The sequence below is a fragment of the Ranitomeya variabilis genome, chromosome 4 (genome assembly GCF_051348905.1).
Source record: "Ranitomeya variabilis isolate aRanVar5 chromosome 4, aRanVar5.hap1, whole genome shotgun sequence".
Taxonomy (NCBI): domain Eukaryota; kingdom Metazoa; phylum Chordata; class Amphibia; order Anura; family Dendrobatidae; genus Ranitomeya; species Ranitomeya variabilis.
In genome coordinates this window covers 494,910,338-494,925,411 of record NC_135235.1, presented here as the reverse complement: position 1 = coordinate 494,925,411, position 15,074 = coordinate 494,910,338, and the positions used below count along the sequence as shown (strand labels likewise).

The window sequence follows — 15,074 nt, the reverse complement described above, 5'->3', positions numbered from 1 at the left end:
CTATCTTAGTGAACCACCTAGCCCCCTTAATGCGAGCAAACAAATCAGTCAATAATGGCAATGGATACTGATATTTGACTGTAATCTTATTCAGAAGGCGATAATCTATACAAGGCCTCAGGGAACCATCTTTTTTTGCCACGAAAAAAAAACCTGCTCCCAGAGGGGACGAAGATGGACGAATATGTCCCTTTTCCAAGGACTCCTTAATATAATCCCGCATAGCAGTATGCTCTGGCAGTGACAGATTAAATAAACGACCCTTAGGGAACTTACTGCCAGGAATCAATTCTATAGCACAGTCACAATCTCTATGAGGAGGGAGCGAATTGAGCTTAGGCTCCTCAAAAACATCCCTATAGTCAGACAAAAACGCAGGGATCTCAGAAGGAGTAGATGAAGCGATTGAAATCGGAGGTGCATCATCATGAACCCCCTGACATCCCCAGCTTAACACAGACATTGTTTTCCAGTCCAGGACAGGATTATGAGTTTGTAACCATGGCAGACCAAGCACTAGTACATCATGTAAATTATACAGTACAAGGAAGCGAATCACCTCCTGATGAACGGGAGTCATGCGCATGGTCACTTGTGTCCAATACTGCGGCTTATTCATAGCCAATGGTGTAGAGTCAATTCCCTTCAGAGGAATAGGAACTTCCAGAGGTTCCAGACTAAAACCGCAGCGTTTAGCAAACGACCAATCCATAAGACTCAGGGCAGCGCCCGAATCCACATAGGCATCGACGGAAATGGAAGACAGTGAAAAAATCAGAGTCACAGACAAAATGAACTTAGGCTGCAGAGTACCAATGGCAAAAGATTTATCAACCCTTTTTGTGCGTTTAGAGCATGCTGATATAACATGAGCTGAATCACCACAATAAAAACACAATCCATTTTTCCGCCTATAATTTTGCCGTTCACTTCTGGACTGAATTCTATCACATTGCATAGTCTCAGGTGCCTGTTCAGAAGACACCGCCAACTGGTGCACGGGTTTGCGCTCCCGTAAACGCCGATCAATCTGAATGGCCATAGCCATAGACTCATTCAGACCTGTAGGCGCAGGGAACCCCACCATAATATCCTTAATGGCCTCAGAAAGACCATTTCTGAAGTTTGCAGCCAGGGCGCACTCATTCCACTGAGTAAGCACCGACCATCTCCGAAATTTTTGACAATATATTTCCGCTTCATCATGCCCCTGAGAGAGGGCTAATAAAACCTTTTCAGCCTGAATCTCCAGGTTAGGTTCCTCATAGAGCAATCCCAATGCCAGAAAAAACGCATTCACACTGAGCAATGCAGGATCCCCTGGTGCCAATGCAAATGCCCAATTCTGAGGGTCGCCCCGCAGGAAAGATATTACAATCTTGACCTGTTGAGCAGGGTCTCCAGAGGAGCGAGATTTTAAAGAAAGAAACAATTTACAATTGTTCCTGAAATTCAGGAAGGTAGATCTATCTCCAGAAAAGAACTCTGGAATAGGAATTCTAGGTTCAGACATGGGAGTGTGAACAACAAAATCCTGTATGTTTTGAACTTTTGCCGCGAGATTACTCAGGCTGGAAGCCAAACTCTGGACATCCATGTTAAACAGCTAAGATCAGAGCCATTCAAGGGTTAAGAGGAGGTAAGAAGCAGCTAGACAGCAATTAAGGGCTAGGCAGCAAAACTCTGAAGGGAAAAAAAAAAATAAAACATTTCCCTTAAACACTTCTTTTTCTCCTGCTTCAGCCCAAACAATTAACACTTTGTGGGCCGGCTATACTGTCATGAATCCCAATGGCTAGGGATAGCACAGGACAAGCAAAGTACAAGTAAATAACGGACGAGCTCTAGGGTGATGGAACCTGGGCTGACCGCTGCCCTACGCCTGACAAACGCAACTAGAGATAGCCAGGGAGCGTGCCTACGTTGGTTCTAGACGCCACGCACCAGCCTAAGAGCTAACTAGTACTGCAGAGAAAATAAAGACCTCACTTGCCTCCAGAGGAATGAACCCCAAAAAGATATAGTTGCCCCCCACATGTATTGACGGTGAAATGAGAGGAAGGCACACACATAGAGATGATATATATAGTTTTAGCAAATAGAGGCCCGCTGTAAACTAGAAAGCAGAACGATACAAAAGGGGACTGAGCGGTCAGCAAAAAACCCTAATCAAAAAAACCATCCTGAGATTACAAGAACCCATGTGCCAACTCATGGCACATGGGGAGAACCTCAGTCCACTAGAGCTACCAGCTAGCATAGAGACATAATAAGCAAGCTGGACAAAAAAACCAAACAACTGAAAATCAGCACTTAGCTTATCCTGAAATATCTGGGAGCAGGTAGGCAGGAACCAAACAGAGCACATCTGAATACATTGATAGCCGGCAAGGGAATGACAGAAAGGCCAGGTAAAATAGGAAACACCCAGCCTCTGATGGACAGGTGGAAACCAAAGGCCGCAACCCACCAAAGTCACCCAGTACCAGCAGTAACCACCAGAGGGAGCCCACAAACAGAATCCACAACATCCTGGTCGCCCTGGTGGTCTTGGTGAGGGTTCGGTGACCCCTCCTTAAAGGGGGGATACTGTTGTGAACTATACTTTTTGGCTCCCTCTTGTGGTCACTAGTGATTTGGCACTTGGATTGTCTTTTACCAGGTTGGTGCTCACCTGCTTCGTTAGGCCTGGGGTGTTGCTATTTAAACTTCCTGGATTCTAAGTCCAGTGCCTGGCATCGTTGTAATCAGTTCACTTCTGTTTGCTCCTGTCTTCAGGTCCTGGTTCTTTGCAAGATAAGCTAAGTCCTGCTTTCGTACTCTTGATCATTTGTATTGTTCTTATTTTTTGTCCAGCTTGTACAAAATGTGATTCCTGTTATCGCTGGAAGCTCTAGGGGGGCTGATATTCTCCCCCCACACCGTCAGTCGGTTTGGGGGTTCTTGGATATTCAGCGTGGATATTTTGCAGGGTTTTTTGCTGACCATATTAGTCTTCTTACTATATTCTGCTATTAGTCAGTGGGCCTCTCTTTGCTAAATCTAGTTCATTCTTACGTTTGTCTTTTCTTCTTACCTCACCGTTATTATTTGTTGGGGGCTTGTATTACTTTGGGATCTTTTCTCTGGAGGCAAGAGAGGTCTTATTTTCCCTGATAGGGGTAGTTAGTTCTCCGGCTGGCGCGAGACGTCTAGGATCAATGTAGGCACGTTCCCCGGCTGCTGTTAGTGTTTGCGGTAGGATCAGGTATATGGTCAGCCTAGTTACCACTTCCCTATGAGCTGGTATTTATGTTTTGCAGACTTTGCTGTAATCTTTGAGGTCCCCTGCCATTGGGATCATAACATATAACACAGCCTATGTAGCATATATCACAGCCCATGTAGCATATAGCACAAGCACGTAGCATATAACACAACCACGTAGCATATAACACAGCCCACATAGTATATAGCACAGCCACGTAGTATACAGCACAGCCACGTAGTATATAACACAGCCACGTAGTACATAACACAGGCCACGTAGTATATAACACAGGCCACATAGTATATAACGCAGGCCACGTAGTAAATAACACAGCCAATGTAGTATATAACACAGCCATGTAGTATAGCACAGCCACGTAGTATATTGCCCAGCCACGCATATTGCACAGCTACGTAGTATATAGCACAACCCATGTAGTATATAACACAGCCACGTGGTATATAGCACAGCCCACGTAGTATATAGCACAGCTCATGCAGTATATAACACAGCCACGTAGTATATTGCCCAGCCACGTAATACATTGCACAGCCACGTAGTATACAGCACAGCCCACGTAGTATATAGCACAGCTCACGCAGTATGTAACACAGCCACGTAGTATATTGCCCAGCCATGTAATATATTGCACAGCCACGTAGTATATACCACAGCCCACGTAGTATATAACACAGCCCATGTAGTATATAACACAGCCCACGTAGTATATAGCAATGTGGGCACCATATCCCTGATAAATAAAAAGAATTAAAATAAAAAATAGTTATATACTCACCTTCTGGCGGCCCTGGATCCAGGCGAGGCGTTTAGCGATGCTCCTCGCGACACTCCGTTCCCAAGAATGCATTGCAGTCTCGCGAGATGATGACGTAGCGGTCTCGCGAGACCGCTACGTCATCATCTCGAGACCGCAATGCATGGCCCGGAGTGTCGCGAGGAGCGGGAAAGGCGCCGGAAGGTGAGTATATAATGATTTTTTATTTTTTTATTATTTTTAACATTAGATCTTTTTACTATTGATGCTGCATAGGCAGCATCAATAGTAAAAAGTTGGTCACACAGGGTTAATAGCAGCGTTAACGGACTGCGTTACACCACGGCATAACATGGTGTAACGCAGCCATTAACCCTGTATGAGAGCTGACTGGAGGGGAGTATGGTGGGGGCACTGACGGAGAGTAGGAAGGGGCGAATTCGCGGCCGGACTGTGCCCGTCGCTGATTGGTCGCGGCCGGCAGCGACGTGGGATTTCCGTGACAGACAGACAAACAGACAGACGAATGTGACCCTTACACGATTATATAGATAGATGGTACCGCTGAAAATGTCATCATGTCCCGAAAAAAATGAGCTGCCGTACAGCGTCATCAGCAAAAAAATAAAAAAAGTTATAGTCCTCATAATAAAGCGATGCAAAAATAATTATTTTTTATATAAAATAGTTTTTATCGTATAAAAGCGCCAAAACATAAAAACAGGTATCGCTGTAATCATACTGACCCGAAAAATAGAACTGCTTTATCCATTTTACCAAACGCGGAACGGTATAAACGCCCCCCCCCCCCAAAAAAAAAAAAGAAATTCATGAATTGCTGTTTTTTGTTCATTCTGCCTAACAAAAATCAGAATAAAAAGCGATCAAAAAATGTCATGTGCCCAAAAATGGTACCAATAAAAACGTCAACTCGTCCCGCAAAAAACAAGACCTCACATGACTCTGTGGACCAAAATATGGAAAAATTATAGCTCTCAAAATGTGGTGACGCAAAAACTATTTTTTGCAATAAAAAGCGTCTTTTAGTGTGTGACAGCTGCCAAACATAAAAACCCACTATAAAAACCCACTATAAATAGTAAATCAAACCCCCCTTTATCACCGCCTTAGTTAACCCCTTAAGCCCCGAGGGTGGTTTGCACGTTAATGACCGGGCCAATTTTTACAATTCTGACCACTGTCCCTTTATGAGGTTATAACTCTGGAACGCTTCAACGGATCCCGGTGATTCTGACAATGTTTTCTCGTGACATATTGTACTTCATGATAGTGGTAAAATTTCTTTGATATTACCTGCGTTTAGTTGACCAGCAATTTCTCATTTTTACAACACCATTTTTTTTTAGGGACCACATCACATTTGAAGTCATTTTGAGGGGTCTATATGATAGAAAATAACCAAGTGTGACACCATTCTAAAAACTGCACCCCTCAAGATGCTCAAAACCACATTCAAGAAGTTTATTAACCCTTCTGGTGCTTCACAGGAATTTTTTGAATGTCTAAAAAAATTAACATTAAATTTTTTTTTTCACAAAAAATTTACTTCAGCTCCAATTTGTCTTCAAGATAAACAGTTGTGTGAAAAAGTGTTTGCCCCTTCCTGATTTCCTACTCTTTTGCATGTGTGTCGCACTTAAATGTTTCAGATCACCAAACAAATATAAAAATTATACAAAGATAACACAAACAAAAATTCAGTTTTTAAATGAAGGTCTTTATTATTAAGGGAAAAAGAAACCCAAACACTGTGTGAAAAAGCAATTGTCCCTAAACCTAATAACTGGTTGGGACACCTGTTTTGGATCATTTTCCTGCTGCATAACCCAAGTGCGCTTCAGCTTGGCCGGACATTTTACTTCATGATTTTTTGGTAGTGTAAGATAGCGCTTACTGCATGTGTTGGGGACACTCGCTTAGCAACAGGATTCAGTCACACAGGCACAATTTTATCCATTAAACAGTCCATGCGGTTTATTTAGGCATCATAAACTGCCTTGTTACACATCACACACATATAGTTCATAGTACATGGCTTCAATCCCTTTTGAGACACTACACCCTCCAGTCCTCCTCTGACTAGTTGCCAGGGGTATCCATGCGCCGTATCAATGTCTCTACTTACATAGCACGACATTAAGTTGCCGTTTCTAAACACGTCGGACCTCACTTCGTCCAGTTACCGTGGGTGACCGCACTATTCATAAACATCCATGGAACATCATAGACCCTAACAGTCTGTTCCACTGGCAGATACTCGTCTGCCCATAACCCCCTTTATCTGGAATTACCTTACAGGAGCTCCTGCTCCACACGCTGACACCTCGTCAGTCCTCTCTCCCAGGGAAACTGCCTAAATTGGATCACCGTCCTGGACAATGCCTTGCTCACCAGGCCACCCGACAGTTCCAGACCCACAGAAGGACGGTAGCTTCCCCAAAACAGTAGCCATCATAGGCTCTGCAGGACCATGGCCTCTCCCTGTGCTCTTCAGGAATCCAGTCCTACTCCCAGGACATTCCAACACACAGGCCATCCAGGACCTGACACACCAACCATGTGACCAGACCTCAGTCACATTACATCACAGTAGCCACTCCCATAGGTGGGAGGTGTGTGTGGTTAGTCAGACCCGCCCAGCTCTCCGACTAACCCTGTAAGCCTCCATTTTCAACTACGGAAACACTTGTGGAACTATAGGTCCCAGAACAACAACATTACTGGCTTACAGTGCAGAGGACCTCCTCTGCGACACATACCGGCCATTCACAATGACGCCGGTCTCTGTCTCACTATCACAGTTACTCCTGCGACTGCCATGCACTCCCATGGCCTCAATACGCCTCCGTGCGTATTCTGGGGAGAACATACAGCACCCCCTAGCTGCAACAGGGGTCACTGCTTCACAGTAGACAGCAGAATTCATTGTTCCTTTTACCATAGCCAGTCTTCCAGGTCCTTAAACAGCAAAACAGCCCAAGAACAACAAACTGCCACTACCATATTTTACTGTTGGTATAATGTTCCTTTTATGAAATGCTGTGCTACTTCTATGCCAGATGTAATGGGATATACACCTTCCAAAAAGTTCAACTTTTGTCTCGTCAGTCCGCAGAATATTCTTCCAAAAGTCTTTGGGATCATCAAGATTTTCTGGCAAAACTGAGACAAGCCTTTATGTTCTTATTGCTTAACAGTGGTTTTCATCTTGGATCTCTGCCATGCCTGCCATATTTGCCCTGTCTATTTCTTATGATGGAGTCATGAACACTGACCTTAACTGTGGCAAGTGACATCTGCAATTCTTTGGATGTTGTTGTGAGGTCTTTTATGACCTCTTGGATGATTCATTGCTATGCTCTTGGGGTAATTTTTGTCAGCCAGCCACTTCTGGGAGGGTTCACCACTTCATGTTTTTGCCATTTGTAGATAATGGCTCTCACTGTGGTTTGCTGGAGTCCCAAAGCTTTAGAAGTGGCTTTATAACCTTTTCCAGACTGATACATCTCAATTACTTTGTTTTCCATTTATTCTAGAATTTCTTTGGATCACGGCATGATGTTTAGCTTTTGAGGTATTGCAGTCTATTTCATTTTGTCAGTCATGTCCTATTTAAGTGATTTCTTGATTGAAAACAGGTGTGGCAGTAATCAAGCCTGGGTGAGGCTAGGGACTTTGAACTCAGCTTTAGTACTGAGCGAAAATACTCGTTACTCGAGATTTCCCGAGCATGCTCGGGTGATCGCCGAGTATTTTTTAGTGCTCGGAGATTTAGTTTTCCTCACCTCAGCTGAATGATTTACATCTCTTAGCCAGCATGATTACATGTGGGGATTCCCTAGCAACCAGGCAACTCCCACATGTACTTATGCTGGCTAACAGATCTAAATCATTCCGCTAAATCTTCGAGCACTAAAAAATACTCGGCGGTCACCCGAGCGTGCTCGGGAAATCTCGAGTAACGAGTATATTCTCTCATCACTACTCAGCTTCCCAAAAATCTGATAAACCACAGTTAATTTATGATTTAAGAGGGGAGAGGGGCAATTGTAGCGCCCCCACTGCCGCAGGGCCGAGGGGCACCCGGTACCAGGCCTCTGAGTCTCTGCTCTGGGGTTGTCACGGTGGCTAGACCCGGTCCGTGACCCTGCTGAGGGGCGTACAGTAATAGAAGTGGATAGTGGTGGTGGTGCGGTGCAGTAAATAACGAGGACACCAGGTTGCAGTCTCTTTACCTCTTTACTGAAGGTCTCTGGGTCCTCAGTCCGGAATACGGTTCACCAGGCTGTGCAAGTCCGGCCGGTCCGATGGCACCTCCAGAGTTCTCCTTGCAGGTGGAAATCTGTGCCTTCCTGCTTGCGCTATGTGTTGTGGTCCTCCCCTGCTGTGCTTACGGGATAGTCCCCACAACTGTTGTGTCTGTTTCTCGTGTTCCCTCACAACAACTCGATTAGATGATGTTCTGCTAATCCTCCGTCCCTCCCGGTGTTATGGTTGGGATGCACCCGTATGACGGGTAGGCTCGGAGCTCTTCCGGGACCCTAGAGTCGCCCCTCTCCACAGGTTGCCCCCCAAGTCTGCATAGGTGATTTAGGTGAGACAGCCCGCCTGTGACTGACTGTCCTGCCGTTGGTTTGAAGTATTGCTTGGAGCTAGATATATGAATACTTCCTCGGCGTTCCGGCCGCCGGTTGTGCGCCTCAGTAAGATGTTGCCTCGGTCTTACAGCACGACTCCTACTGGTATTCTCCTTCTTGCTTTGATCTCGTTTCTCACTCAGCACAATATATCTCGCTTCTGATCCTTTCTTAGGGCACCGCCGCTATGCTGAGCAGGCACGGTCCCGTGACGTTCTTTCTTGTTGCCAGGCCTCTGTCAGGGTCCCAAACCTGACAGGGACCCTACCGAATCTTCCCCACAACACCCCCTGCCACAAGGTGTTGCCTGGTTCCAACCCAGTCAGCTTTCTGAACTAACTTCCTGCCTGACCCCCAGTTTACCCACACGGTGAGGAGTGGCCTAATAAATAGCACCCTTAGCTCCCCCTGGAGGCCCGACTGTGAAATGTATTGGTGTATGTGATACCTGGTCAGATGAACTCCTTCAGTGCCATCAGACGTACGTACCATAGCCCCCCTTAGCGGCGGATCCACAGTACTGCAACGACCAGGACTCTGGGGCGCTGCACAATCACTTTTTCACACAGGGCACTGTAGGTTTGTATTTCTTTTTTCCTTAATAATACAGACCTTTTTCACACAACTGTATCTAGAGAGTGAGGAACAGAGATTTCGGACAGATATGCAGATAGATAGATACAGAAACATGCAGTGGATATGGAAAGGATTCAAACCCCTTTAAATGTTTCACTTTTTGTTTCATTGCAGACATTTGGTAAATTCAAAAAAGTTCATTTTTTTCTCCTTAATGTACACTCTGCACCCCATCTTTACTGAAAAAATAGAAATGTAGTAATTTTTGCAAATTTATTAAAAAAGAAAAACTGAAATCTTACATGGTCATAAGTATTCAGACCCATTGCTCACTATTGAGTAGAAGCACCCTTTTGAGCTAGTACAACCATGTGTCTTCTTGGGAATGATGTAACACGTTTTTCACACCTGGATTTGGGGATCCTCTGCAATTCTTCCTTGCAGATCCTCTCCAGTTCCGTCAGGTTGAATGGTGAACGTTGGTGGACAGCCATTTCTAGGTCTCTCCAGAGATGCTTAATTGGGTATAGGTCAGGGCTCTGGCTGGGCCAGTCAAGAATGGTCAGAGTTGTTCTGAAGTCACTGCTTTGTTACTTTAGCTGTGTACTTAGGGTCATTGTCTTGTTGGAAGGTGAACCTTTGGCCAAGTCTGAGGTCCAGATCACTCTGGAAGAGGTTTTCATCCAGGATATCTCTGTACTTGGCCGCATTCATGTTTCCTTCAATGACAACCAGTCACCCTGTCCCTGCAGCTGAAAAACACCCCCATAGCATGATACTGCTGGGATTGTATTGGGCAGGTCATGAGTAGTGCCACACATACCGCTTAGAATTATCACCAAAAAAGTCTATCTTCGTCTCATCAGACCAGAGAATCTTATTTCTCATAGTCTGGGAGTCCTTCATGTGTTTTTTAGCAAACTCTATGCAGGCTTTCATATGTCTTGACTGAGGAGAGGTTTCCGTCAGGCCACTCTGCCACAAAAAGGCCTGACTAGTGGAGGGCTGCAGTGAAAGTTGACTTTGTGGAACTTTCTCCCATCTCCCTACAGAATCTCTGGAGCTCAGCCAAAGTGATCTTGGGGTTCTCCTTTATCTCTCTCACCAAGGCTCTTCTCCAATGATTGCTCAGTTTGCCTGGATGGCAAGGTCCAGGTAGACTTCTGTTAGTCCCAAACGTCTTCCATTTAAGGATTATAGAGGCCACTGCACTATTAGGAACCTTGAGTACTGCAGAAATTATGTTGTAACCTTGGCCGGATCTGTGCCTTGCCACAATTCTATCTCTCAGCTCCTTGGCCAGTTCATTTGACCTCATGATTCTCCTTTGGTCTGACATGCACTGTGAGCTGTGAGGTCTTATATAGACCGGTGTATGCCTTTTCAAATCAGTCCTAGCAGTTTCCAAGCCAGTCCTATCAGTTTAATTAAGCACAGCGGGACTCCATTGAAGAAGTAGGACCATCTCAAGAAGGATCAAAAGGAAATGGACAGCATGTGACTTAAATATGAGTGTCTGAGCAAAGGGTCTGAATACTTATGACGATGTGATATTTCAGTTCTTCTTTTTTATTAAATTTTCAACAATTTCTATATTTCTGTTTTTTTCAGTCAAGATGGGGTGCAGAGTGTACATTAGTGTGAAAAAATTGACTTTTTTGAATTTACCAAATGAAACAAGGAGTGAAAAATTTAAAGGGGTCTGAATACTTTCCGTACCCACTGTAGCATGGGCGGACATACCGCCTGTTCAACCTGTGCAGCTGCACAGGGGCCCGGAGGCTCCAGGGGGCCCTTGCAGGCAGGGCCGGCGTTAGCGGCAGGCAGCTGCCTAGGTCCTCGCTCCCCCAGGGGCCCCCAGCTAGCGGCACATCACGCAGCTGCTATGGGGCCCCTGTGAGGCAGGGGGCCCGCCTGCCGCCAGCGCCGACTCCCCCGCCGCATTGAACTATACCGGCGTCTGCCGATACAGTTCAAAGCAATGATGGAGGAGAGAGCGTCAGCTGACGCTCCCTCTCTCATCATTCCCTGCTCTGCCTCTGACAGACACTGCCGCGCACTCACTGTGTGCCGGCAGGAGCAGGAACTGGAAGCAGCGAGGGCACGAGGAGAGGTGAGGAGTGTGCTGTGTTGTTTGTTGTTTTTTTTTACTCTATAACAGTGAGTACTGGACTGTGGGGCCATTCTGGGGGGGAGAGCTGCGCTGTATACTATGAGGCAGTGTGCTGTATACTATGAGTCTGCACTGTATACCATGAGGCTGTGTGCTGTATACCATGAGGCTGTGTGCTGTATACCATGAGGCTGCGCTGTATACAATGAGGCTGTGTGCTGTATACTATGAGGCAGTGCTGTATACTATGAGGCTGCGCTGTATAACATGAGGCTGTGTGCTGTATACCATGAGGCTGTGTGCTGTATACCATGAGGCTGTGTGCTGTGTACCATGAGGCTGTGTGCTGTATACCATGAGGCTGTGTGCTGTATACCATGAGGCTGTGTGCTGTATACCATGAGGCTGCGCTGTATACTATGAGGCAGTGTTCTGTATACTATGAGGCTGCACTGTATACCATGAGGCTGTGTGCTGTATACCATGAGGCTGTGTGCTGTATACCATAAGGCTGCGCTGTATACTATAAGGCCGTGTGCTGTATACTATGAGGCTGTGTGCTGTATACCATGAGGCTGTGTGCTGTATACCATGAGGCTGTGTGCTGTATACCATGAGGCTGCGCTGTATACTATGAGGCAGTGCTGTATACCATGAGGCTGTGTGCTGTATACCATGAGGCTGTGTGCTGTATACCATGAGGCTGTGCTGTATACTATGAGGCTGCGCTGTATACTATGAGGCTGCGCTGTATACTATGAGGCTGTGCTGTATACTATGAGGCTGCGCTATATACTATGCGGGCAGTGCTGTATACTATGCGGGCTGTGCTGTATACTATGTGGGCTGTGTTGTATACTAAGGTGGGTACACTATATGTTATATTCTATGGGGGAGGCTGTGTTATATACTATGAGGGGTGCATTATATTCTATGGGGAAGGCTGTGTTACATACTATGGGGGGGCTGCATTATATTCTATAGGGGCTACATTATATTCTATGGGGAGGTGGACTGTATTATATTCCATGGGGGGCTACATTATATTCTATGGGGGGCTGTATTAGATTTTATGAGGGAGGATTGCATCATTCTCTTTGATGGGGCTACATTATATTCTATGGGGAGGTGGGCTGTATTATATTCTATGGGGGGGTTGTATGTTTGGTATTTTTCGTTACCCCTGTTCGTATTATCTTGTTAGTCTGGTTGGTATATTACGGTACACTATTAATCACCTCCTTCCTGTGTGCGGTAAGGGTGCAGACTGAGGGTGGAGCTAAGGCAAGGTATGTGGCCACAGCATCTTCATCAGAAGTAACCTGGGGAACAGGGCAAGCTAGGGGCCCCTAGTGTTAGGGACAGGGAATGAGCCCCTGGTCCCAGGACACCCGACAACAGAGTTGTGACAAATACACTCCTCAGTCCTCCAAATAGTATAGTACACTAATTTTAGTCCTCAATATTGTATAATGCACCCCCCATAGTCCTTCATGTAGTGCAATCCACCCCATAGTTCTTCATATAGTATAATGCATTCCCTATAGCCTTCCATACAGTATAATGCAGGTTCCATATAGTGCATATAGTATAATGCACTCCCCATAGTACAACAGAGTGTAATGCAGCCCCCATAAAGGATAATGCACTCCATAGTCATAGTCATTGATAGAGTATGATGGAGCCCCCTCAGAGTATAATGCAGTCACTACATAGAGTATAATGTAGGCACCCCATAGAGCAGTGTTCCCCAACTCTGGTCCTCAAGAGCCACCAACAGGTCATGTTTTCAGGATTTCCTTAATATTGAAGAGGTAATAATTGCATCACCTGCACAGGCAATAATTCCATCACTTGTGCAATACTAAGGAAAACCTGAAAACATGACCTGTTGGTGGCTCTTGAGGACCGGAGTTGGGGAACACTGCCATAGCGTATAATGCAGCCACGCCATAGAGTATCATGTAGCCCAACTGTCCTGCAGTATTATGGCTGCACGTACTCACTAATATATGAAAAAAAATACAATACTCACCTCTCCTCCTAGTTCCCCCGCTGTTGCAGAGCATCTCAGCAGCTCCACTGCCCGGCATAGCATGGTGCGCGATTAATTGACGTCATCGCGTACCCACTGCGTCAGAAATAGAGGGGAATGATGGGAGAGGGAGCTTCAGATGACGCTCTCTCCTCTATCATTGCTTTCAACTGTATCGGCATCCCCTGACCCACGGATCCCATAGTGGCCTCATGGTGTGCTGGTATTAGCGGCTGCGTGGTATGCCGTTATTAACGGTATACCACTGGCTGGGGGCCCCTGGAGGAGTGAGGGTACTAGGCAGATGCCAAGTCTGCCTACCCCTAATGCTGACCATGGATCTATGAGAGCTTTATGGCACCTCTGTAACAGTGGTAATGTGAGGGGATGTGTCATTACACCATGTACTGTTCAGGGTGTACGAAAGCTTAGTGATGTCCCCTGTAGGAGCGATAATGGCGGCCATTTTGATTGTCATCCTTTATTTCCAGATACAGATCACTAGGAAATGACACAAAAGCTGTTAGGCTTTGTGCACACGTTGCAGATTTTCCTGCGGATTTTTCTGCACTAAAAACCGCAGCTCTTGGCAGAAAACAGGTGCGGTTTTTGGTGCGGTTTTTGATGCGGTTTTTAATGCGGTTTTCTCTGCAGATTGTCTGTGTGTTTGACACAAATAAAGCTTGAACTGCAATGGGGAAAAAAAAAAAAAAGAAATGATGTAATTTCCTTGTCCAACCCTTTTCTTCTTCCATCCTCCATTTTGGGAATAACACACCAAAATGAGTGGACGAATTTTGAACAGTGACAGCGCTCCGCAGAGTGCTGATCGTAGGCCAGATCGCAGCCCGCAGATCCAGCTCCGCACGCCACACCGGATTGCGATCCTGGGGTTGCTGCTGCTAATCCTGAATCGTCATACACGTCAGGTAAGCAGATGTCTGTTTTTTTTTTTTGTTTTTTTTTTATATTGGGTTAACATATTCCGCATTGCTTTACAGGCATGTTTCAAATATTTTTCACAGTGTTGTGTTTTAATCAATATATATATATATATTTTTTTTTATTTTAGAGGCAGCGGCGGCAGAGAAGGCGTGCACAGAAAAGAATGTGGGTGCTCCCTCTTGTAGCACAGCACACACAGAAGGGGCACTTTTATGTCCTTTACAATGACTTGAGGAGGTACGTTGAAATCAATTGAAAGACAAATTTCACTGTTTTTTCAAACAATGTTATATGTGAAGTAACCCTTTTTTTTTTTTTTTATGTTTTTTGTTTTTTACAATTTTCAGATATCCTGACAAATTTCTTTCTTTATGTCGTCTATCCATTCTGGCGTTCGACAGACTGCTCACCATCCTGGCACCCCATTTGACACTGCAAGACACAGTGATGAGGAAGGCCATCTCTGCTGAGGAAAGGCTGCTCATCACCTTGCGGTAAGTACCGTATTTTTCGGACTATAAGACGCACCAGACTATAAGGCGCACCCAGGTTTTAGAGGTGGAAAATAGGGAAAAAAAATATTTGAAGCAAAAAAATGTGGTAAAATATTTAATAACATAAATAACATACTATTATATGTGGTGTTATTACATATAATAGTATGTTATTATGTTGGAAGCTGCGGGACCAGTGTGGTGTCTGTACAGTACTATATGAAGACA

General features: G+C 45.3%; 1 long non-coding RNA gene across 1 annotated transcript; it reads left to right on the top strand.

Moving 5' to 3' along the window:
- Positions 1 to 14,150: 14,150 nt before the first annotated feature.
- Positions 14,151 to 14,796, top strand: LOC143769063 (uncharacterized). Its single transcript, XR_013214195.1, has 3 exons — positions 14,151 to 14,336; positions 14,480 to 14,589; positions 14,700 to 14,796. It is a non-coding gene; the product is annotated as an uncharacterized LOC143769063 (long non-coding RNA).
- The last annotated feature ends 278 nt before the right edge of the window (positions 14,797 to 15,074 follow it).